The sequence below is a fragment of the Ambystoma mexicanum genome, chromosome 9, assembly GCF_040938575.1.
Source record: "Ambystoma mexicanum isolate Mex_15411 chromosome 9, UKY_AmexF1_1, whole genome shotgun sequence".
NCBI lineage: Eukaryota > Metazoa > Chordata > Amphibia > Caudata > Ambystomatidae > Ambystoma > Ambystoma mexicanum.
In genome coordinates, this window is record NC_090931.1 from 760,561,642 (window position 1) to 760,586,274 (window position 24,633).

Consider the following 24,633-nt stretch of genomic DNA (forward strand, 5'->3'; position numbering starts at 1 on the left):
TCCCTGGTGACTGTTCATTTTTCTCCCCTCTGCAACCTGGTCAGAATGTCCCTCATATTCACACCGTTGTAAGAAGTTCACTGCTTCCCATTAAATCTGATTTCTTATCTATTGTATGTTCTTTTGTGATCAAAAGAGCTTTTCTTCTCCTGCCCATAAATAAATAAATAAATGAATAAATAAATAAATTCATAAATAGTGTTTAGACAGATTCTGAATGATGTTTTAAAAGAGCAATGCATATTTGAAGCCAACATGAAAACGCTTCAGGACTGGTTTAATTTAGGAGAAAAACATACATTTTAGCAAAAGTTATTATGCAATCAAATGGTTTTGGTGAAAGCAATTACAAATGGGAACAAGCATTGGGAATGCCAACAGTTTCAGTCTTTGTGTAGGCATGGGAAAGGGACTTTGCAGGCAATGCCATAGTGGTATTAACTGGTTGTTGATGGCAGCAGGTGCAAAATGCTGCGTGTGCCTGGGCATCTAATAGTAGTGCCTAGCAAATGCCTAATACACACAAGCCAAAACCATTGGCTTTGCCAAAGCTTGTTTTTAAAAGGTCTTTAGTGAAGGACATGGATGGTGCTTATAAATCGAGTGGCTGAAGGCAGACCTGGTTTTAGAAATTTAGATTACACCAGTAGTGTGTTTCCAGCCCCAATGAAGGCGTTCACTCTCAGAAGACTGCTTTGAGAGAACAATAGCAGGCACTTTTATTGCAAAGTTTGATGGTAATGCTTGATTAAGGTGAGCTCAATGAGTTACCATGCATAGGTGTTTTGGGTGAGGAAGATCAGAAACTAGGTGGCTAAAGGAATTAGCATGCCATGGCTAGTGAATGGGTGTACAAATAACCAAACAATGCCTACAAAATTTGCGTCCCTCAACAAATGCCATTTCTCCATATCTGTCTCTAATGCAATCTTTTTGGATTATAGGTGGTACTTAGTACCACCCAATATCCCAAACCAAAAATGAGTAGACATTGAGGCCCTGATTCATGGAATGCCTTGTGTGGTAAATCCGATATTGCATGCCAAATCGCACAAAACCCTATTTGTCGAATCATGGAATCGACTGCGCTGGAGTTTTATGTAATCTGCTGGGACTTTGTGCAGGCTCGGCATGTCTCTGTGTGTGGCCAAGTGCCTTGAGCAAGACACCTCAAAGAACCTGGGAATGGCCTGCGCACAGACCGGTGTAGGGGGAAGAACATGAGAAAATGTGGGCCTTACGAGGGACAGCCCACAGGCAATCCATCGCTCGCCCACATATGCGCATAACCAAGCGTATTCAAGGATCTGTCCGTGCAACCTCTCATCAAGGAAATGGCCATGTAAAGAACTCGATCTATCCGCCACCCGATGGCACGCATACAGACACCTGCAAATAGGAATCACTGCACAGAGGTAAGATCGGGTGTCGGATTTAGGAGTGTGTGCACGCAGCTGGGTTCTGATCGTGCGGGGGGATGCTCGTAATCAGAGTAGCAGGATTCAGGAACAGTTTATGGGGGTTTGTACGCATGTCTACCAGGAAATTATAACGTGTACGGGGGTGCTGGGGATAGTTACGGGGGACCTCACGCACCCCTGCCAGGCTGCTGGCCTGGTTGGGGGGTTTGCAGGCAGTTTTTACAGGGTGCATTGCTTCAAGAGTGAGGAGTGTGCAAAGGTCTGTTTCCATGGCTGGAATGGCTGTGTGTGTTGGCGTGTCGTTGGCATTCCGGCCGCGACTTGCGCATAGGGTTACTTTCCGTGCAGAAGTCCATGAATACGCGTGGTGCAAAGATTAGTCATTCCTTTTCCAAAAATCAGGCCCTGAATGGGTAAAGCCTGCTTGTGAGAAAATTCAAGATTTAAGAAGGCACCAAGCATTCTACAGTGCTAAGAAAACAACATAATTTGTTTTTGACACTCACAAAAATAGAGGACAGACCTTGTGGTTCCCTTAGTTCGAGCCTGCAATGCAAAGACCTTGGCTAGGTTAGAACATGAGTGGGTTTGACACGTTTAAACACAACCGTGATTGTAGCTTCAAATGTGTTACACAACATATGAGAAAAGATCCATAGGCTAGAATGGATGGGGGCCGATGTATTCCAGCTTAGAGTTTTAATAATAAATATTTATGTATGTGTTGGTGTTTTGTGCCGTCCATTCATGCTGTGCCAACAGCTTCAAAGCCACAGGGGAGGGGAAAATAATGTAGTGTAAATGGGCAGGTGACAAGAGGGACGGTAATGCGAATAGACTTCTTTCACAACAGAATGGTGGTTGCCTTCAAGTGGCCCAAACAAGCAAATACACGTTACAATTCTGGAAACTGAACTAGCATTAGAACTTAGAACATCTGCAAATATTGCAGAAGAGCCAGTCTAGCTAAAGTAAGCATCTAGGTTGGCATCGTTATGTTGGCTGAGATTTGAAGCAGTGATTACAGCCTAGTTGTGGGGTGCATGATTGTCTGGTACAGGGACATTTCAATGGTTAACTTGGATAGAACTTCATTCATGAATGAAGAGACCTCATGGCCTTTCCCACACCAGAAGAATTGAATGGATTCTGACATCTGTGATTAATTTTGTTCTCCACTTTCTCTGTCTTGCAAATATAACATTACCACTTATTTGGTAAACAGTACAATATGGGCTGCTTCCACAATGAAGTGTTTGTACCCTTACAGTACAGAACAGCATATGCTGCCCTTGGAAAACGTGCATATATTTCAAACATGAGGGAGAGAATGTAGGTCACACAGGATGCTTTAAAGCAAAGATGGTCTGGACGCTGGCAAGGATAAGGGTGATGCACAAAAGAGCGGCAGGCCTGGGCCTACATCTTAGATATGCTTCCTGAGTCATTTACAGCATGACAAAAAATAGACAGCAGAGTCTGTTTCTGTGCAAACAAATTAGTGGGTTCCAGAGAGGTGGATTGAAAAACTTACTTACAATGCAAAATTCTGACTAGAAAAAAGAAATCAGCTAACGTGGTATGGAATCCAATCTCACAGGGGCATTCTCTGGAATAAATACAAATTATGTGGAGCGCTATGTGGAGACTACTGCCCAGGAAAGGGGGCATTGCTTAGGAAAGTGATACTGACTTTAAAGACATTTTCAATTTCAGCGGTGCTGAAGGCAGAAACAATATTATTGTAGGCTTTGTTTTTGGAAGAATATTGCAAGTTTTATTTCTAACTGCTACCCAGCAGGATGGACTGGGCTTGGGGGGTGGTGGCGGGCTCTCAGCAAATGAGGAGGCTCATAACGGGGGCTTTACCACATGATAACACCCCCACACCTAGCCTCCTCGGAAGAGAGAGGCCGCCATCTTCCCCGCCGGGACTAGGGTAAGAGTACCCCCACATTTTCCCTGTGTCCCCTCCCCCCTGCTCCCACCCCAGGGGGGGCAGTGTAATACATGGAATGAAAGTAAAACAAAAATAATAATAATAGAACAAATAAAAGCAATAAGTAAAAAGTGTGGCCAGCTTGTGGCAAGTGCAAGGGTAAATGCAGACATCAGGTGTCAAGTGCTTAATTTACAATGCACACCAGACGCAGAGGATTCAGGGTGCAACAGTACAGGTAATGCAAAGCTTGAATGACAGGTTACAACATGGGCAAGGCAGTGTGCAACAAGAGGAGCATATGCAATATGTATAGATCAGAAGATTACAGTTTAGCAAAAATATACAGCGAGTATAATGTACATCAGTGGTGCCTATTATTAACAAAATATGCACCATGTATACGACAAATATATAGCAAAATTATTAGCAGAAAGGTATGTATATATACAGCGGTGGTGCCAGAGTGAGAGCATGGCTAAGGATACAGGTGGGCTATTGGGTGTTGTTCGACTTAAGCCAGTTGATGTAGCTTAGTCTAAACTTTGGGAAGGATTGATCTTCTCTAATGTGGTGAGGTAGGGAGTTCCATAGTTGGGCAGCTTTGACTTGATGTGGGTATGGTGATGCAATTGGTATTGGTAAGTCTTGTGGGTCTGGTGGAGGTTTATCCGTGAAATATATTGATGAGGTAGCTAGGGGCAGCATTATTCAGTGCCTTATGTGTCAGGGAGGCAGTTTTTAAGTGAATCTTGTTAAGTGTGGAGAGCCAATAATTTTGGCGCCTTATCACTGAGATATGTGATCTTTTTGGGATGCCCAGGGCCGCTTTAAGAGTGCTATTTTGAAGGACTTACATTTTTTGGATGATCGATTTGTTAGCACCAATGTAGAGTGCATTGCAGTAGTCAAGCCTAGATTTGATCAGAGCTCTAGCCAGGGTGATGCAATTATCATCTGAAAGAAGGGGTTTGCCCGATCTGATCAGCTTACATGTGTAGGTTGTGGTAGAGGCCAGGGTGTTGACTTGTTTGGTCAGAGATAGGGTGGAGTCGAGGTAAAAACCTATGTTTTTTACCTCCTTGGCTACCTTAATGAGATTACCGTCAATGATGAAGGAGGTGTAGTCCTTTCCTAGTTTTTTTAGGTTAGTGTGGGTGCCCAGGATGAGGAGTTCCATGTTTTCATCATTCAGGCATAGACCGTGTGTGACCATCCATGCCTGGATGATGAGATACACCCTATTCACCAAGGCCAAATGTTATGTTATGTTATGTTACATACACTTGCAAAGCGCAGGGTCGCCCAAAGGCATCATGGCGCTGGTGTGGAAGCTGCAATCTAAGGAAAAACAATATAGGCAGAAAGCTAGAACAGAGTGGTTTTCAGAGCTTTCCTGAAAGCCAGATGATTAGCAGAAGATTTGAGGAAATTCCACTCCATAATCCCCGGAAAGAGGGAGGAGAATCTGGGTATCATCTGCATAGTTGGTGTAGGTGATACCGAGAAGTTCTAGATCATCGAAGAGGGGCATGGTAAATATCTTGTATAATGTGAGGGAGACACAAGACCCCTGGGGGACACCACATGTGATGGGAATGGGGTCTACTGCCGCAGAAGGAGCATAAACCCTCATAGTTCTGTCACTCAGGAAGGATTCAATCCAGGTTACAGCCTCTTTTGAAAAGTTGGCGGCAGAGTCCAGGTGGCTACATAAGACCCTGTGATCCACCAGTTCGAATGCAGCTGAGAGGTCAAGAAGAAGGAGGAGGGCCATTTTCCCTTTGTCTCTCAGCTCATAAATCTGTGCCTTCAAGTCAATGAGGGCAGTCTCAGTTCCATGTTGGGGCCATAAACCTGATGGACGTGCTCCTAGGAGTTTATGGGATTCCAGGAATTTTTTAATCTGGGGATAGGCGACCTTGTCTAGGATCTTGAGCAGGAATGGTAGGATAGTGATGGGACGGTAATTAGTAGGTATAAGCGGGTCTAGGGTTTGTTTTTTTAGTAGTGGGAGCACCCAAGATTGGGGACAGTACCAGATGCAAATGAGGCATTGATCAGTTTAGCTATGAATGGGGCCAGGTCTCTAGCAGTGTCTTTTATGAGTTGAGCAGGGCAGAGGTCTTTCTGACAGTTGGAGGGCTTAAGTGAGAGAATTACTTTCTCTGCCTCAAGGGTGGAGATTTTGGTGACATTGAATCAGGGGGTAGGAGGCTAGGATCAGCCCTAGTTTCCTTCAAGAGGACTTTCAGGGCACTGACGTTAGGAGGGCAGTTGAGGGATTGTTTTTTTGAGATATTTTATTTTGTAGGGTGGTCACTTTGTTAGCGAGGGCCTGTTGTATGTCAGATCACCACTGTATGTCTTTATTGCAAATTTCAGGGGTGGTGATAGGGGATTCAAGTTCTTTCAAAATAGTGAACAATTCTTTGGTACTGGAAATAGCCCCAGAGATACAATTGTTGTAGGAGTTACGTTTAGCACAAATAATGTCCTTTCTGAATTGGGAGGAGGCTTCGGTAAGTTTAATTTTGTTGGCGGTGGATGGGAGAAGTCTCCAAGTGGTTTCACAAGTCCTTTTTAGATGTATGAGGTCTTTTAGTTAAGGTGTGAACCATTTGTTCAGATGAGCTTTCGGTTTGCTAGGTCTAAGTTTAAGGGGTGCAATGGTGTAAAGTGTGGTTAACATAATTTTATTAAATTCATTGACAAGAGTGCCTGGGTCGAGGTTGTCCTCTAGCAAATTGATGGTAGGCAGGATGGCTGGAATCACGTTATCCCTTTATATGTTTTTCTTATTTCTAGTTAGGCATGGAGGGGCGATAGGTGTGGTAATCACAAGCGGTCTGGTGGTGAGGAGGGAGAAGGATAAGAGGAAGTGGTCCGTCCAGGGGTAGGGCAAGATGGAGGTGATATTTACTGTGCAGTTATATTCTGCCACCCAGTCGAGTGTTTTAATTTGATATGGGTGGGCTCACTAACTTTTTGGGAGAGGCCTAGTTCAGATAGTGTGCTAGCAATGGTAGTGGCATGCTTGTCAAGTGGGTCCATGAAACCTAGCTTGAAATCTCCCAGGTCTAGTAATTGAGACGTTGTTCTAAGGTTATTGGATAAAATAATATGGATATCCTCCTCAAATGTTCCAATGGGGACGGGAGGCCTGTAGATACACTGAATTGTTAATGTTTGGGAGTTGGTCAAAGAGAGTTTAGCTGTGAGGGTTTCACAGGACAGAGTGTTTTGGGTCAGGGGGAGTCTCATAGAGCGGCTAGATTTAGAGATTATGGCAGTTCCTCCACCACGTACATTTTCTCTGTCTTGTCTGATTATGGAATAGCCATCTGGGACAGCTAGAGAGAGTGAGGGGCCTGCTTCCTCGTGCAGCCAGGACTCTGTAATGGCTAAGAAATTGAAGTTGTTAGTCAGAATGAGGTCAGCGATGTCCCTGGTGTGTGCCAATAGTGACCTAGCATTTATTAATGCTACCGTGAGTGGAGGGGCATGTGTGGTGGTACTAGGGGGTGGTGGTACTTGGTCTAGTCTCTTAGGGTTGAGAGAGAATTGTCTTTTGGAGGTGGCCTGGTAGAGATCATTACTATTAAAAGTACTGTTCTGTATAGTCTTGTGGACCGTGTGGTGGGTAGTTCTTGCGTTGGCCGCTGGTCGGGATCTAGCAAGTGGTTCATAGAGTTTACAAAGGCGTGATCGGAGTTTAACATTTCTAGCCTCTAGTGTGCTGGGAATGCTATGGTGAGGTCTAACGTCACTAAGGTATGCCGTGTGATGAGGCCCATCACATATTGTATAAGGCATAGTGCCTGGGATTTGTAATGTCAGGGAGGTGTATGACCCTAGCAGAATAAAAAAGGATAGAAGATTAGAGGGGCTAACGTTAGAGTTGAGCGTGCGCATGTTGGGCATAGACCTGCAGGATATAATGTGGCAGGTATGTTTGAGAGTGGGCAAAATCGCAATGTTCAAAAGGCAAGTACAATTGGGATGAGGGTGGCTCTAAGAAAATATGTGGAGCATGGTAGGCATTGTATTAGGGGCTGGTATGAGTGAGAGCAGAACAGCATGTAAGCCGCAACAATATTTGCAGGCAGTCTCTGAAGCAACAGGCTCTGAGAATAGGACACAACAATATTTGTAGGCAGTAACTGAAGCAACAGGCTCTGAGAGTAGGAATAGGCAACAACAATATTTGCAGACAGAATTAAACCAATACGCTCTGAAAATAGGCAGCAACAATATTTGCAGGCAGTATCTGAAGCAACAGGCTCTCAGAATAGGACACAACAATATTTGCAGCCAGTATCTAAAACAACAGGTTCTGAGAATCGGGGACGTACTAGGAAATAGTCACATGGGCTAATATGAATGGGAGCAGAACAGCATGTAGGCAACAACAATATTTGCCGGCGAAATCCAGGGCAATAATCATCTGCTGATTTAGAAATGTGCAGTTGTACTTAGACACCTGGAGCTATGTAGTGCAGATGCCAGATGCAGTTAGAGCCCAACAAAAGTGTTCAAAGGGGAATGGCGTTACGGCGCAACTGTCAGCGAAATTACAAGTGGGGCAAGACTACTGATTCCAGTGCCGTGTCTCGATCGCACTCGTGAATGGATGCACGGTCAATCACTGCAGCTTACAGTAAGCGCTGTTTGGTGATTGTGGGCGCTAGGTCTTACTGTAGGGGGTGCTTGACTAAGTATCTCTGGATGGCAGAGTTCTAGGCAGGCGGACCTGAATGCAAGTATTATCAACACTACAAAGTTAAATACATTTCAAATGAACTATCAACAGACATTGAGTTAAGAAAAAAGTGGGGGCTAGTGCAGGCACTCAAGCCGCAAACATGACCATTAGCATTAACGTGCGCAGCAGTATGTTGAGGAATACAGTAGTAAAAGGTCTGTGTTGGATGTCAATGTCTACAAAGCTGTGCAGTGCCGGCAGTAGCATTTATCCTTTGCTAAGAAGAGTAAGTTGGTGGGCAATAGACAGTTTGTAGATAGGCGGAGAGGCGTACAATGATGGTCGGGCTCACCGTGAGTTAGCAGGAGACGGCGCCGCCAGCAGGGATCTATGGCTGCTTTCATTGGGCGTAGCTGGAAGTGCAGGCTGAAGATATCCATGGAGGGGTCGCAGGGAAGGAGCGCTCTTTGCTTGACGGCTCGGTCATGCTCAGTCAGGAGGAGCATTTTTTTCGGTTGCCTTAGTCGGGGGCCAGCTCTCGTCTTCCGGTGCCCAACGATTAGGTTACTAAGGCAGGGGGTACCAATCAGGACGCAGGTAAGGTTTAGTGGGTGTTGGGGTTAGCCAAGAAAGCGACGACGGCCATCTTATCTGCTGGTAAGGGACTGTAGGGCTACAGAAAGCAGTCCCCAAGTGCGGTGGTTGCTAGGGACACAGTGCAGGTGTGCAACTGGCGGGGGAGGGGACCTGGGCCTGAGATCATAGGGTGGCCAGGTGACCAGTGCACTTCAGTTTCAAAAAGGAGTTCAGCAGGGCAGAGGAGGAGAGAAAGCAGAAGCAAAGAGGAAGGTTTTGAGGTGCTTCCGGAACCGGAGATGATTCTCCTCAAGTTTCAGAGAGGCAGGGAGGCTGTTACAGAAGGCCCCAGCCGAAGACAGAGATCTACCACCAACTCGTTGCTTGGAGAAGCGACTGACCTGAGGGAGTTGGAGGCGGATGAGCGAAGAGCTTGAGAAGGAAGATATTTAGGAAGAGAGAGTTGGAGGTATTGAGGCCCCAGGCCCCAGAAGCTTTTGTGGACAATGCTGAGGGTTTTCAACTTACTCCTCACTGCCACTGGGAGCCAGTGCAGAGATTTCAATCCTGGAGAGATACGATCCCTGGGCTTGAGGCCAAGGACAATTCTCGCAGTCCTGTTCTGGATGAGTTGCAGAGGGCGGAGAGTAGAAGCAGGCAGATTAAGAAAGAGGCTGTTGCAGTGGTCAGCCTAGAGAGAACCAGAGCTCTGGAGACAGAGAGCTTCTGGGGGAGGAATATGAAAGAAGGAATACCTCTGAGGAGGTGCAGCTGGTAGTGTGACTTCTTAGAGACGTCACAGATGTGAGGAGAGAAAGAGAGTGTGGAGTCGAAGATGACCATGAGGTTTTTAGCCTCACAGGTGGGAGCAGGAAGAGGGACAAGAAAGGCCGGCCACGGAGCAACAGGGAAGGAGGGAGCAGGTGTGCCGATGAGGAGAATCTCAGTGTTACTAGCAAAAAGGCAGAGATCATTTGCGGCACACCACTCCTGGAGAGCAGACATTCAGAGATAAGAGATGGATAAGAAGTGGGGGAGGGGATCCTGAAAATGCGTTATCCTCATAGCACTGAAAGTTGGGGCACAGAGCAGCAATGTGGTGGGCAAGAAGTGCAAGGTATTGGTTGAACAGCCAGTGGGAGAGTTTAGACCACTGGGGAACACCAAAGGTAGGGAAAGAGATAGAGGAGAGGAAGGACCCAAGTTAGACCTGGGAGGGCCGATCGGCGAGGAAAGTGGTCAGCCAAGCCAGTTTCTGGTCGGTGATACCCAGGTTATTACGGAGACAGTTGAGCAGGATGGTAGGGTTGACCGTGTCAAAGGCACAAGAGAGATCAAGAAAGATGAGGACACAGGGGGTGTTAGAATCAAGGTTGGAGAGCAGGTCTTCACATATGTTCAGGAGAGCAGTTTCCGTGTTTCTGGCAGCTCTGAAGCTAGACTGACGGTCATGGAGACAACCAACAGATTAAGTGTGAAGATTAAGCTGGGAGATGGCCACCTTTTCCAGGAGGTTACCCAGGAAAGCAGTGATGGGCGATAGTTAGCCGGGCAGGATGGGTTGGTAGAGGGTTTCTTAAGAAGAGCATGCACAAGGGAGTGATTCAGGGGGAAGGGAAGACACCAGTGGTGAAGGAGCGGTTGCAGAAGTCAGCCAGAGCAGGGGCCAAGGTGTCAATGTGGTCCTTAATGGTCTTGCAGGAGCAGGGGTGAACCTGTTTTGTTGAGCCTTTCATAGATCAGACTTGTCTAGAAACCTTGTCTGTGGAGAACAGGGTAAAGGAAGAGAAGGAGGGAGGAGAGGTGGCCAAAGAGGGGCCAGAGGAAGAGTAGGGGTTAGAGGGGGCAGGGTGATAGGATTAGAGAGAGGGCAGGATGTCCTGAGTTTTAAAGATGAAATGAGAAGCCAGCGCCGTGTAGAAGACCTGGGAGGGGACAGGAGGGGAGGGGACAGGAGAGGTAAAGACTGCAGCAGGATTGGCCAGCCCCATGCAGATTTTGAAGAGTTCTGCCGAGTTGTTAGATGCCACAAAGATGTAGACTTGGGTGTGGGCTCTCTTCTTGGTGCGGACAGAGAGCCGGTAATGCCTTTGGAGCAGGCAGCAGGCCAGTTTGTCAGAGGATGTACTGGAAGCACGCCATTTCCTCTCAGCCACCCTGCACTTGCGTTTAAGGGTGGTGAGGTCCGAGTCATACCAGGAGATGGATTTGGCTTTGGGCTTCAATCGGATCCTCATGACAGGGGCAAGGACATCAAGAGTATCAGAGATAGCAGAGTGGAGCATGGAGAGGGATGTGTCCAGGTGTGAGTCAGCCAAAGGGAGGGGGATTGAGAAAGTGGCGGCAAAGGCCTCAACTGACACACACTTCATGGGTTGGATAACCGAGAAGGTAGGTGGCAGTGCTGGAGTTGGCTTGGCCTGAGGGGTGGAGAGAGTTAACTGGGAGCAAAGGAGAAAGTGATCACTCCAGGAGAGAGAAGTGGTGAGTGGGATAGGAAGGGGAAGGTCTCCATAGATCAGAACATCCACAGTATGCCCTACAGAGTGAGTCGGGCCATAGGGGAGGATAGAAAGTGAGAGAGAGTCGCAGAGGTCACAAAAGAGTCAAGAGGAAGGATGAGAATCATCCAGGTGGATGTTAAAGTCTCCTAGAAGGAGGAGTTGAGTAGTCAAAACCAGATGGGAAGAGGAGAGGACCGCCCACTCAGAGAGGAAGGAGGAGATCTAACCAGGTGGCCGATAGATGGTTGCGCCAGTAAGGGAATGGCTACGAGAGAGAGAGCCTGCAGACCAGGCATTCAAAAGAAAAGTAGGCCTGCGTATGAATGATAGAGGCAGGGACCCACACAGCGAAGATCAGGGCTACCCCCCCTGGAACAGTTGGACCTGGGCGTGGAGATAATCTTGTAGCCATCAGTGAGGAGAGTCTCAATGCTTGTGACAGAGCTGGCCGTGAACCATGTCTCGGTGTGAACGAGGACAACGAGGTCAAGTTCTTCCAGGAGGCGACAGATGGTCGTTGAGTATAGTTTCTAGACTGCCCCTTATCTGCCAACTCCCAGATGCTTATTTTGATGCAATGTAATGTATCTATTTGAGAATGAGAGATAGAGAGAGCGAGAGAGAAAGAGAGAAAGAAAGAGATTGCCTTAGGTGACAAGGGACCTGTCTGCAAGAGTGCAGTGGTAGGCGTGCAGTGATGTGAGTTATTTGGTCTTGTAAGGCCTACGCCCCCAAATCCCAACTAATTGACTCCCCTCTTAAATCAACAACCACCATACACTACACATACAATCCTCCCACAAACAGCTGTCACAGGCCGAGCCTTTATCAAATCTATACTAACCAAACCAAGACTAAGCTCTCTTTTTTAGTCCTGTCACACTCTAGAAGGGAGCCATCAAAGACGATTTAAATTACATTACTTAGATTGTATAAAAACCTTTGTTACTGCTTTACAACCCCTACTTCCATGAACCGTGGTAAACACGAATTAAAATGCTGTACTAAATGACAAGGTTACACAATCAAATATTTTCGTTGTGGTTGAAACATTGCAAATGATGCCAGTTTTTGTCTGGCAAAACCCCTACATCCTCGCTTAAATTTGCATTTTCTAACCTCTCATACCACTTTCCCCAGCCTCCTAAAATCACCATCGTCTTGAATGAATCAAAATGTATATGTAGTTGGCAAACTGTACAACGATGCCATCGAACACGTTTTCTTTTCAAAAGAAGTGCATAGAATCTTGGTCTTTTGTAACCTATACGATAGCAGTCACAGGACATGCCAATAACCTTGACAGACCTAGGATAAACAATGTCTCTGTGACTATGAGAAATAGTTCTACATCACAGCTGTGCATACTCGAGTACACACGTTGATTCCAGTTTCCATTTCTTTGAATGTTTGCTTTAATCACAATTCCATTGGAGGTGTCATGATTTGTTTCAGTGTTGTTCTTTATTTAAATAATTGGAAGGAGTTTTAACTAAGCATATTTTATGTTGCTTCTTCGGCGGAAGAAGCAATCTATTATGTGGAAATGACAGGAGACTTTCTACTGAATATATTGCTTTCTTCCAAGTGTAGAAATCTCTACACATAAACCAGATAAACAGATTGGGGAATGAAGTCAGGTCAGTTTTTCAAAAAGATAACACATATAGCTGGGCTCATGGTGGTTCAAAACCTTAACACCAAAGGCATGAAAGCATGCAGACTTTCACGCAATTCTGCTTTTCTCTCAACTAACTAATCATGTAAAAATGTTGACCTTTTCTTGATGGCACTGGCTCTCCTCGTGCTTTTAATCAACACACCACACGTCCATGACCCTCACGGCGTCAAGCTGGCACAGCCAGCGTTTCCATCTGTCTCATAAGAAAGACACCATGATAGTCTAAGCAAAATGATATGCATAAATGTGACCTTTGATTTTTGTTATGCGGGCCTTCTCAAAGTTACATATAAAAAAGCTCTCCTAAAGCCATGAGATAAAAATCACTGTAATAATTCTTTGCCGCAAGTTGAAGATCATTTATAAGTGGCAGATTCATCACAGCAGCCAATGAAAGCAATGCCACACTATAAGATCCAGGCATCTTGTTATCTTACATCAACAGATATTACCACGTGGTAGTTAGTCATATTAGTAGGACCACATTTAGCATAATTCTTAATTCATATTACTCTGCCCAGAACTTCTTGAATTGCAGCTCCCATTATCATCGTTATCTCCTATTGCTCAAAAAAGGAATCCAAAGCATATTTCAAGATTCATCAAGATTAAAACGTCTACATACATTATTGCTTTTAGAATGCATCTGCCAACTACCCAAGTTGGCCAAAGCCAACTTATTTATGAATTGTTTGCTCAAGGCACCTATTTGCTCACTGGTGCAGAAACAAACGGGATGTTTTTATTAAAGCATAGATCACATATGCGTTGGTAGTCAGTTTACAAGGGTAAGAATTACATGAGGCAACAATGCAGAAAAATATTCAGAGGCCGATTCATGGAATTAATGTGCGCTGAAATTTTCAGCGCAAGCGTCCGAAAGCGTGCGAATCGCAGTGCCAGTGTGAAAATCGCAGCGAAACCCGTGCACAGCGATTCATGGAAGCCTGTGCGTGTGTAAATCCCAGCATGTGTGCCAAATTTCTGCATGGCGCATGCTGGTGCACACGTCTCCAAACAGCGTGCGCTAAGCGCACAGCGAAATCGCACATAGCGCGGCGCACACAACAAAAGTAGGAGGAACAGGGGGCGTGACACATGGAATGGGGAACAACTCGTGAAAATGTGGGCGTCACAGGGGAAGTACAGGAGGCAAGTGCGCGGAACGCCCACACGCACGTTCAAAACACGTATTCATGGAATCGAACGGGGCTAAGGCGTGCGCCAAAAAAGACGCGCTAATCAGGAAACACGTATGCCAATAAGAAGCAGGCGTACGTGGACCCGCGCAGCATAAAAGTGCGCGCAAACAACAAACAAGCACAGACGCCAGGATGAATATACCGTTCCTAGCAGCAGTGGTCGTGGGATACCGCAGGAGTAGGAGGAGGATAGTCAGGCCCAGCATTTTTACACCCAGAACCAGCCTTTTTGGGATGCCTGATGACCAGGTTTATGGGAGGTACAGGTTTCCACCTCACATAATACTCGACCTGGTCAGTGAGTGGGAGGATGACCTCACATCACCCACCCTGTGCTCCCAAGCACTCAGCCCCTTGCATAAGGTGATCAATGTACTGCACTTCTTGGCCACTGGATCATTTCAACGGACAACTGCTATAGTGGGGAGGGTGTCACAGGCCACGCAGTCACGCTGCCTAGACCAGGTCTTGGCCATCATGACTGCACGCCCATCAGTCCGCAGGAACATATACCTCCCCAGAACACCTGCAGAAAGGCAGGCTGTCGTCTAGGATTTTTATGGATTGGCACACTTCCCCAAAGTGCTAGGTGCCACTGACTGCACCCATGTGGCTCTACGTCCCCCCAAGGCATCAGAGCACATCTATAGAAACCGCAAGCACTGGCATTCCATCAACGTACAGGTAGTATGTGATGCCAAGGGAATCATCACCTCAGTATATGCCAACTATCCAGGGTCCACCCACGACAGTTTCATTTACAGAATGTCAACCCTAAACCGGGACCTAGAAGCTGGGCGGCAAGGCGATACATGGCTGCTCGGTGAGTATAAATGCCACAGCACATGCATGCATGTCAGATACTTAGTAATGTCATAACCCCACTAATGATACCCATCACCACCTCCCCAGGGGACAGTTCCTACCCTCTGAGCACCCACATGATTACGCCAATTCGGAACCCCACCACGCCACCCGAGGTAAGATACAACACAGCCCACATTGCAACCCGGGGCATAGTGGAGCGCACATTCAGAGTGCTCAAGTAACGCTTTCGCTCCCTTGACCGTTCTGGCGGGCAGCTGTAATACGCTCCCCCAGTAGTGTGTAGGATCATAGTGGCAGCATGTGTCCTGCACAACTTTGCAACACGCCGGGGCCTGCCCGTGGACATGGTGGTGCCCCCACATCCCCAACCACATGCACGCCCGCTGCGCATGGGAGGGGAAAGGGCACGGGGTGAGGCAGCCCGTACGCAGCTGGTGGCAAATTACTTCACCTAAAATCACACCCCTGTGGATTGCACACAGCCCTGGCACATACCATCTGACAATCAATGATGATGACATAAGGGACAGTCAACTGTCACAACCATACCAGCCTGAGATTGGTCACCTGGAAGTGTTACATTGTGTGCATCCCTACCTACACAAACACCCCCAAGGCTGTGTCATCAAAAGACACACGTCTATGCTGCAAAAATCATTACCCCCTTGCAAAATACAACATGACAACAGTGCCATGTCACCCAACCCCTCCCCAGCACCGCCACCCAACACACCATGGCATGTCATGCTATGTGAGAGCAAACAAAGCAATCCCCAAAACATGACACAAGTGTCAAAGTACAGTGTCCTTAATGGAAACTGCCCACACACAATATGCTCCCAGTAATGTAGAACTAACAACACACATGACCAAATACTTACCAACAATACAATGCAGCTACACAACCTCAAACCTAGCATAAATATGACAGTACGAAGTTAAAGTAGTCGTAGTCGTACAACCTGATCATGCCAGCACATCGGCCACTCCAAATGTACAGTGCTGCTGCCACGCAAATGTCCAAGTGCACTGCTTACAACATGAACTCCATCTCCAAAGTAGACGGCCTTGTGAAGACATGAGGAATTAACCTGCAAATTAGGCGAAAGACATGGAAGCACAAGCACATAGCAATACACCATGCAGTGTACAATTCAACAACAATATCCACTAGGAATGTATACACAGTATTGACTACAGACTGCCCACACAGCTCATGGGAGTCCTACGTCACCGTGTAAGTCAATGTCACTTGGGCACACCCTTTGCAAGCCCATAGAAACGGGAAGCAGGAGGGGTGTGTGTCTCACAAACCCAAGCATCTAACCCAAACTCAGGACACGCCTGCATGTGCCCAGCCGGAAAACAGTGGATGCCCACGGGAGCCACACAAGGCAACACACTGCAAAAAATGTTTTTTAAAAAAATCAAAAATCAAAAATGGCCATGTGGGGGCTAGGAGGGGGGCACCCAGGAGTTCCGAGGACAGGGTGCGCACCAACACCCACCTGTGTGGATGTCGGGAAAAAAAAAACACCTCCATGGGCTCATGGCCTGCACGGCTATGCCAATGTGGGAGAACTGCTGCTGTCGCTCTCATCACCCTCTGCTGCTGCCACAGGAGGCGGTGCTGCCACAGGAGGTGGTGGTGCTATGGGAGGCAGCCCACGCAAAGCCCTGGTATGGTCTCCATGGCAGCAAGCATGCGGGTGTGGAAGGTCTCGTTTTGGAGGATTATAGTGCGGAGATCCTCATGCAGCACCTGACGTGATGCCCGGATCTCCTCCTGAGTTGCCTGCATCTCAGCTGAGAGCAAACGTTTGAGCCGCTCCAGCTGCTGTTCTGTCCTCAAGTTAGTGGAAGCCTCAAGGTCAACAAGAGTCTCCCTGAGGTGATGGAGTTCTACCCTCAGGGCTTCCCTGTGGCCCTGGGACTCTATTTATATCGATTGGCGTAGAGTCTCCAGTGCCACCCGTCTGTCCCTGTTGGACACCAACATGTCCTCCCTGCGTGATTGGCATATGGAGTCTGTTGCCTGCTGTAGTAGCTCTATCTGCCTTTCAGGGGGGACAATGGAAGTGGCCACCCTCTCCATTGCTTGAGCCAACATCTCAACTGATGCTGCCTGTTGGGTTTCCATACCGTAAATGGATTGTTCCCATGCGGTATTGCCTGGTGGCGTACGGCTACCGCGTTGTCGGGCACCACACCTGTTTGGGGCAAGGCTATCTGCGCCTTGCTGTGCCAGCACTGCCTGAGGCTGCAGGACTGCATTCCCCCTCTGATCTGCTGGCCCAGGAACAGGATCAGATGTTGTGGAGTGTGACCCTGCATCCGTAACAGCCAAAGGCGGACTTACCAACACTGACATCCACATAGAGGGTTCTACCCCTGGTAAAGGTTGGTTGGATAGAACAGAATCCCTGCCAGAAACACTTAGCTGCAACGCCACATAGGTCTCATCATCCGAATCAGCACCTGAATAGAGGTCTAGGGAGGTGCACCCAGAGGCACCCCTCGACAGAATGGTCTGCAGCAAGATTGGGTTCTCACCCACCACCACACCACGTCACCCACTGGTCCCCGGTCGTGCCTGAGATTCCTCCTGGGTCTGCACCATCTCCTCAACCTCAACAGCATCAAGTGCGTCATCCCCTGCAAAAACATGAAAGACAAAAAATGGAAACAGGCATTAGCACCATAGCACACAAATAGGCCTGACAAGCTACAGAACCAGTACATGATTTACACATGTCCCACATGACTATAACCCTCCCATGCATGCACTGTCATGGAGTTTGAAGGGGAGGCAAAAGGCAGACACTGATGACACCTACATGGAAGAGCAACACATTTGCTGCATGCTGGGTAGCACTGCCATCACACATTGGCCTGTGAGTGGCATGTCCAATACACATACATGACACTTGCCATCACACTGATGGCATGTACCATAGCCATGGTACATTCCACAAGTACATCCATATGTCATTGAATGAATACTGTCAGCCATCCATGTGTGATGGACATGATGAGATGAAAAATGCTATATATAGTGTGACAAAATAGGCATGTGCCACACACTGCAGCACATCCAGTTTACAAAAATACAGTGATTGCAGGCCGATGTACACATCAATTGTATGTCACTTCAACATGACAGGAAACAACTATCATGTTCCACATTCAAACAGGCCCCAGAAATTCCTGTGATCAGGCCAATACTCAATTAGCCTGAATGGTCAAATCATTCATCTAACAAGGTAACACATGTGGTCCAATGTGGGGTTCGTCAATGACAGAAGCATGTCACAAATGTGACAATAGGGCTGAGGAATGCGTAGCAAAAGTGGGAGAATTGAAACAATCAGCCTGAACAAACACTGAAAAATACAAACAATGTTGTTACAAGATGCCACTTCAAGGGTGTTGTGATCTTGATGGTCGTGTAGATGAGGATACCTCCGTCCCCAAGTACCACACTGGTAAGAAAGAAATCACTACCAATGCAATCCTTGAGGCCACAGGTGTAGAATGCCGTCAAGCTGGAACCAGGAACACCGGAAGGACCCCCTGATTACTGTAAGGCAATAAATGATTAGGTCAAACAGTCACAATGATAACAATGCGATATTCTGGAAGAGTGCTAAAATGGCTTACCCAGATGTGCTGGTCAGAAAACCTTGAAGGGGTAAAGGAAGTAGAATGGGTCAGAGATGGCACTCTTGGTGAACACACCTGCAGGTCAGGTATCAAAAGGAAGATCCGTGAACAGTCCGTTTAACAATCCAGGGTCGGAAGCCAGGAAAACTATCACCAAAGTCCAGAAACCAGAGTTCCAACAGTTATGCAAAGCCAATGGTCGTAATACCTGAAGATCAAAGTTCGCCTGAGCCGTAGGAAAAATCCAAAATCAATCCGTGTAACGTTCCGTGGTCAATGTAATCCAATATCCTTAACGAGGTCCAAAACGCCGTGCAGCACTCCAAGAAGCAGCTGTGAAGCGTTAGTTCCGCGTTTCCCCTGTCCTTTTGACTACGTGAAGTGGTCATGTGATGTGCGAAATGCTGGAGCCGCGTCACGTGACCCTCGATGCTGGTGGGCGAGCGCCATCCCGGAGAGAAGCGCCATGGCAAATTCCAATGCAGGAAGGGTCGTAGGCATCCCTGGTAGTTCTGTTGCTGAGTGCGGTGAGGATCATGGGGAACACGCCGGATGACGCGTGCAGGGCTTGAAGGGGTGGCAGAGGTGTGTTTGGGAGGCTGTCTGACAATGGTGAGCCTGGGAGGAGGCGTGGCAGAGTCCCCCCCCAACGGCCCATGACCCCGTGGGCTGGACGGATGGTCCCGATGAAAATGAGCAACTAAGAGCGGAGCCCGTATATCCCGAGAAGAAACCCAAGCGCGATCCTCAGGACCATAGCCCAACCAGTCCACTAGGTACTGCAACCGACCCCTACAGAAACGGGAACCCAAGATAGCACTGACCTCAAACTCGTCAGGGGATGACACCGAAACAGGAGTAGGAGGGGCAACAATATGGGTAGGTTCAGGGCAGGGTTTAAGCAAGGAGGAGTGAAACACTGGATGGATCTGCCAGGTGGTTGGAACAGAGAGGCGAAAGGGCACCGGGTTGATGATTCTGGAGATACGGTAAGGACCAACAAAACGAATGAGCAGCTTACGGGAACCAGGAATATGCAAATGTCGGGTAAGACAACCACACCCGATCCCCCACCCGGTACTCAGGAGCAACCAACCGTTTCTTGTCGGCTGTATTCTTCATGGAAACCTGAGACTCCCGCAAATGTATAAGAGTCTGGGCGTGAACAGCGACAAGATCGCGGGCACAAGCATTGGCAGCAGGGGTGACTGTAGGTGTGAAATCCGGGAGAGGAAGGGTACGAGGATGTTGCCCATAAAGGGAATAGAAAGGGGAGAAGCCAATCGAAGAGTGTAGAGCATTATTGTAGGCGAATTCCGCCATGTGTAAGAGATTAAGCCACGTATCCTGATATTGGAGGGTAAGTCAGCGTAAGTACTGTTCTAGGGACTGGTTCACCCTTTCTGTCTGACCATCGCTCTCTGGGTGATAAGCGGAAGAGAACTGTACATCAATGTCAAGCAATTTGGTCAAGGCCCGCCAAAAACGAGAAGTGAACTGGGTACCCCGGTCAGACACTATAACCTGTGGCAAGCCAAAGAGACAAAAGATGGATTTGAAAAACAACCGGGCCAGAGCAGGTGCTGTGGGAATCCCTGTACAGGGCATGAATCGTGCCATCTTAGTATAGAAGTCCACTACCACCCAAATGGTATCATAACCCTGTACGCGGGGTAAGTCCGTAATCAGGTCCATCGAGACCGTATCGGAGGGATGGGTAGTGGCTGGAGTAGTCCTAGAGGGCGACCCCTGCGGGATTTACATTGGGCGCACACTGAGCAGGTATTTATGTAATTCTCTACATCCCGCCTCATCGAAATCCACCAACACCACCGTTTCAACATATCCAGAGTACAGCGTTGTCCTGGATGACCATTGATAGCGGCGTCATGCGACCATTTCAGAGCCTGGTTGCGTGTGTCGCTTGTGGGCAAGAACAGTTTCCCATGTATGAACGGCAAACCATCCTGGACAATAAGGTCCATTCATTGACTGCATGATCATTATGGATAACCCAGTGGCGTATGGTGGTTAACATGGATGGCGAGGGTGTGCAGGCACAGATAACATGGCCTTCTTCTAACAACGTACTCGGGAACAAAGGAAGGGACTCCCCCCTGGGGAGCGGAACAGAGCGTCTGCTTTACCATGACCCACCCCTGGTCTGTGCTTGATCACAAAATCGTATCCAGCAAAAAACAGATGCCAGCGTACTTGGCGGCTGTTCATGCATTTCAGGGAAGCCAGATCTTGTAGGTTCTTGTGGTCTGAATTTACGATGGTTTGATGCTTAGCCCCCAGAAGATGATGCCGCCAAGTCTGCAAAGCGTCTTTAATGGCCAATAGTTCCTTCTCCGTAATGGTATAGTGTATTTCAGATTAAGTGAACTTCCGTGAATGGTAGGCCACAGGGTGCAGTCGACCTGTGGTTGGGCAGGATTGTGAGAGTACCGCACCTAATGCAAATGATGAAGCGTCAGCTTCCAAAACAAAAGGGTGTTCCGGATCGGGATGTTGAAGAACAGGGGCTGTGCTGAATCTTGCCTTCTGGGTATCAAACGCCGTTTGATTTTTCTGGTGTCCAATGATAATGGACTTGAGGGCGGGTTAGTGCGGTCAACGGGGCAACAATGGAGGAGAATCCAGCAATAAAACGACGGTAAAAGTTTGCGAAACCAAGGAAAGACTGCAGTTGTTTGAGAGTAACAGGGACAGGCCAGTCCGTGATAGCGCGGACCTTTGATTGGTTCATTGACAGAATCCTAGGATTCATGTTATATGAAATCCTAGGAACTCGACTTCATTGGCGTGAAACAGGCATTTTTCTGGTTTAGCAAACAGTGCGTTCTTTTGGAGGCGGGACAAGACTTCTCTGACGTGAGTGAGATGTTCTTCCAAGGTGGAGGATAAAATCAGGATATCGTCTAGATATATCACCACATATACATCTAGGATATCACTGAACATGTCGTTTATAAAATGTTGGAAGGTGGCTGGGGCGTTGCAAAGCCCGAAGGGCATCACCGAATATTCAAAAAGACCTTGTCGGGTGCAAAACGCCGTCTTCCACTCGTCCCCTTATCACATACGGATCAGATTGTAAGCCCCACGTAAGTCTAGTTTTGTGTAGATGGATGCGTGAGACAATCTGTCCAGTAGAGTAGAGATGAGCGGAATGGGGTATCTGTTCTTAATGGTGATAGAATTTAGTCGCCGATAATCGATGCAAGGGCGTAGCTCACCCTCTTTCTTTGGAACAAAGAAATTGGGGCTTGCTGCTGGGGAGGAGGAGGGACGGATGTGACCTAACCGTAAGGCCTGTTGGATGTAGTCCTTCAGGGCCTGTTCTTCTGATTGGGACAGTGAGTAGATGCGGCCCTTGGGTACCGGAGCGCCCTGTATTAAGTCAATGGGGCAATCATACGGCCTGTGAGGCGGTAGACCCTCTGCTGAGGCCTTATCGAATACCGTATGAAAATCTTGGTATACTGAGGGTATCCCGGCTATGACAGCCCCAACCGTATGTGGCACGGTGGCAGTGGTTGTGGAGCCACTGTCTTCCAAGTTTAGAGAGGCCACAGCTCCTAGAACGCTTGCGGGACTGGACAAAGGCTCCGACTCCACCAGACAGTAATGCTGACAGATCTCGGATTCGAAGAACACCTGTCCGGTATGCCAGTTAATCAAAGGATTGTGTTGTTTTAGCCAAGGTATCCCGAGGATGATCCCGAACTGAGTGGTAGTGATAAGATCAAAGGCCATCGTTTCTCTGTGGATACCTTGGATTACCACTTCTAGAGGAGCGGTCTGTTGCTTGATGGGGCCAGAAGCGAGGGAAGTACCATCCACGGCCTGCACTGGTTCAGGACGTTCTTTGGTGATCAATGGTAGGTTGAGCTGCTGGGCCAATGTGATGTCGATAAAACAACCAGTGGCGCCTGAATCGATTACAATGTGAACCGAATGCGTGTGTTCCCGGGCTGAGATCAGCATGGCCTGGACCACCACTGGTTTAACGGGACCAAAAGCGATATCAGAGGGGGTTAGTGGAATGCTCGCATGTACCCCCGGTCTCAAGGGCGAGCCTTCTGAAAACCCGGATTTTTGTTCTTAGGTCAGCGGGGACATTCCTTTACATAGTGGCCGCTGATGCCACAATAGAAGCAAGCATTGTCAGAACGTCTACGTTCCCGTTCAGCATGGGTGATGGGGCTACGGATCCCACCTACTTGCATGGGTTCAGGGGTTGGGTCAGTCGAAGGGGGAGGTTGATGACTGGAAAGACCTGATTCTGCCCTTCGCTCAATCCTTCGGGCATCCACCTGTAGGGCCAGATCTATTAGCTCTGAATAGATAGCAGGAAGGGATGGCACGACTGAGAGGGCATCTTTCATGGCGCTACTCATACCCCTATAGAATACAACCGCCTTCTTGTTTTCAGGCCAAGATGTCTCCGCAGACAGTTGATTAAAGCGGGTTATATACTCTATAAGCGTCTGTTTGCCCTGAGTGAAGTCCAAAAGCTCTAAGTCCTGGGATTGCGCCCTGTATCTAATGTCGAAGACTTTTGCCATCTCACTAACCAAGAGATCAAAATTGTATAGGGCTGGGTGGTCGCTCTCTAACAAAGGGTTCGCCCATGTGGCTGCTACTCCTGACAAATGTGAGAGCAGAAAAGCGGCCTTGGTGATGGAATCAGGAAATGCCAAGGGCCAGCACACAAAATGGAGCTTGCACTGGTTCAAGAAAGTGCGATATTTCCTAGGGTCTCCTTGGTATATTTCCGGGGCTGCCAGGGGAATGGGGCTTGGGAGTACCACGGGAGTGGGCAATGGGGGAGCGGGGGGAGCTGCAGGAGGAACAGGGTTTTGGGGAGCAGCGTCCCCGAATTCGGCATCAGCGGGCAAAGGGTGTTGGATACTATGAAGGGCGTCCAATCTGTGGTGGATCGCGGTGGTAGCCGTAGCCATATCAGTCCTAAGGGCTGCGACTGCTTGCATTAGAGTGGCCACAGGGTCCCCAGCGGAAGTATCCATCTGGACGACCAAAAGGCTTCACAGTCTGTTGTGATCTTGATGGTCGTGTAGATGAGGATACCTCCGGCCCTAAGTACCACACTGCTAAGAAAGAAATCACTACCAATGCAATCCTTGAGGCCACAGGTGTAGAGTGCCGTCAAGCTGGAACCAGGAACACCGGAAGGGCCCCCTGACCACTGTAAGGCAATGAATGATTAGGTCAAATAGTCACAATGATAACAATGCGATATTCTGGAAGAGTGCTAAAATGGCTTACCCAGATGTGCTGGTCAGAAAACCTTGAAGGGATAAAGGAAGTAGAAGGGGTCAGAGATGGCACTCTTGGGCGAACACACCTGCAGGTCAGGTATCAAAAGGAACATCTGTGAACAGTCCGTTTAACAAACTAGGGTCGGAAGCCAGGAAAACTATCACCAAAGTCCAGAAACCAGAGTTCCAAAAGTTATGCAAAGCCAAAGGTCGTAATACCTGAGGATCAAAGTTTGCCTGAGCCGTAGGAAAAATCCAAAATCAATCCGTGTAAAGTTCCGTGGTCAATGTAATCCAATATCCTTAACGAGGTCCAAAATGCCGTGCAGCACTTCAAGAAGCAGCTGTGAAGCGTTAGTTCCGCGTTTCCCCTGTCCTTTTGACTGCGTGAAGTGGTCATGTGATGCAGTCACGAGGGAAATGCGGGAGCCGCGTCACGTGACCCTCGATGCTGCACGGGGAGCCTGTTGGCGATTGGACGCTTGCTGCCGGCGTTCGATCACCTGATCGGAAGTGCTCCGTGCGTTTATGGATGAACACTGTCTCCGAGCGCCCGTGGGCGAGCGCCGTCCCGGAGAGAAGCGCCATGGCAAATTCCAATGCAGGAAGGGTCGTAGGCGTCCCTGGTAGTTCTGTTGCTGAGTGCGGTGAGGATCATGGGGAACATGCCGGATGACGCGTGCAGGGCTTGAAGGGGTGGCAGATGTGTGTCTGGGAGGCTGTCTGGCAATGGTGAGCCTGGGAGGCGTGACAAAGGGCAACTGCCGTAATGTTGTGCCAAATTACTAATGTGGGCAGAAGGGATACTGTCACACCCAAATCCAAG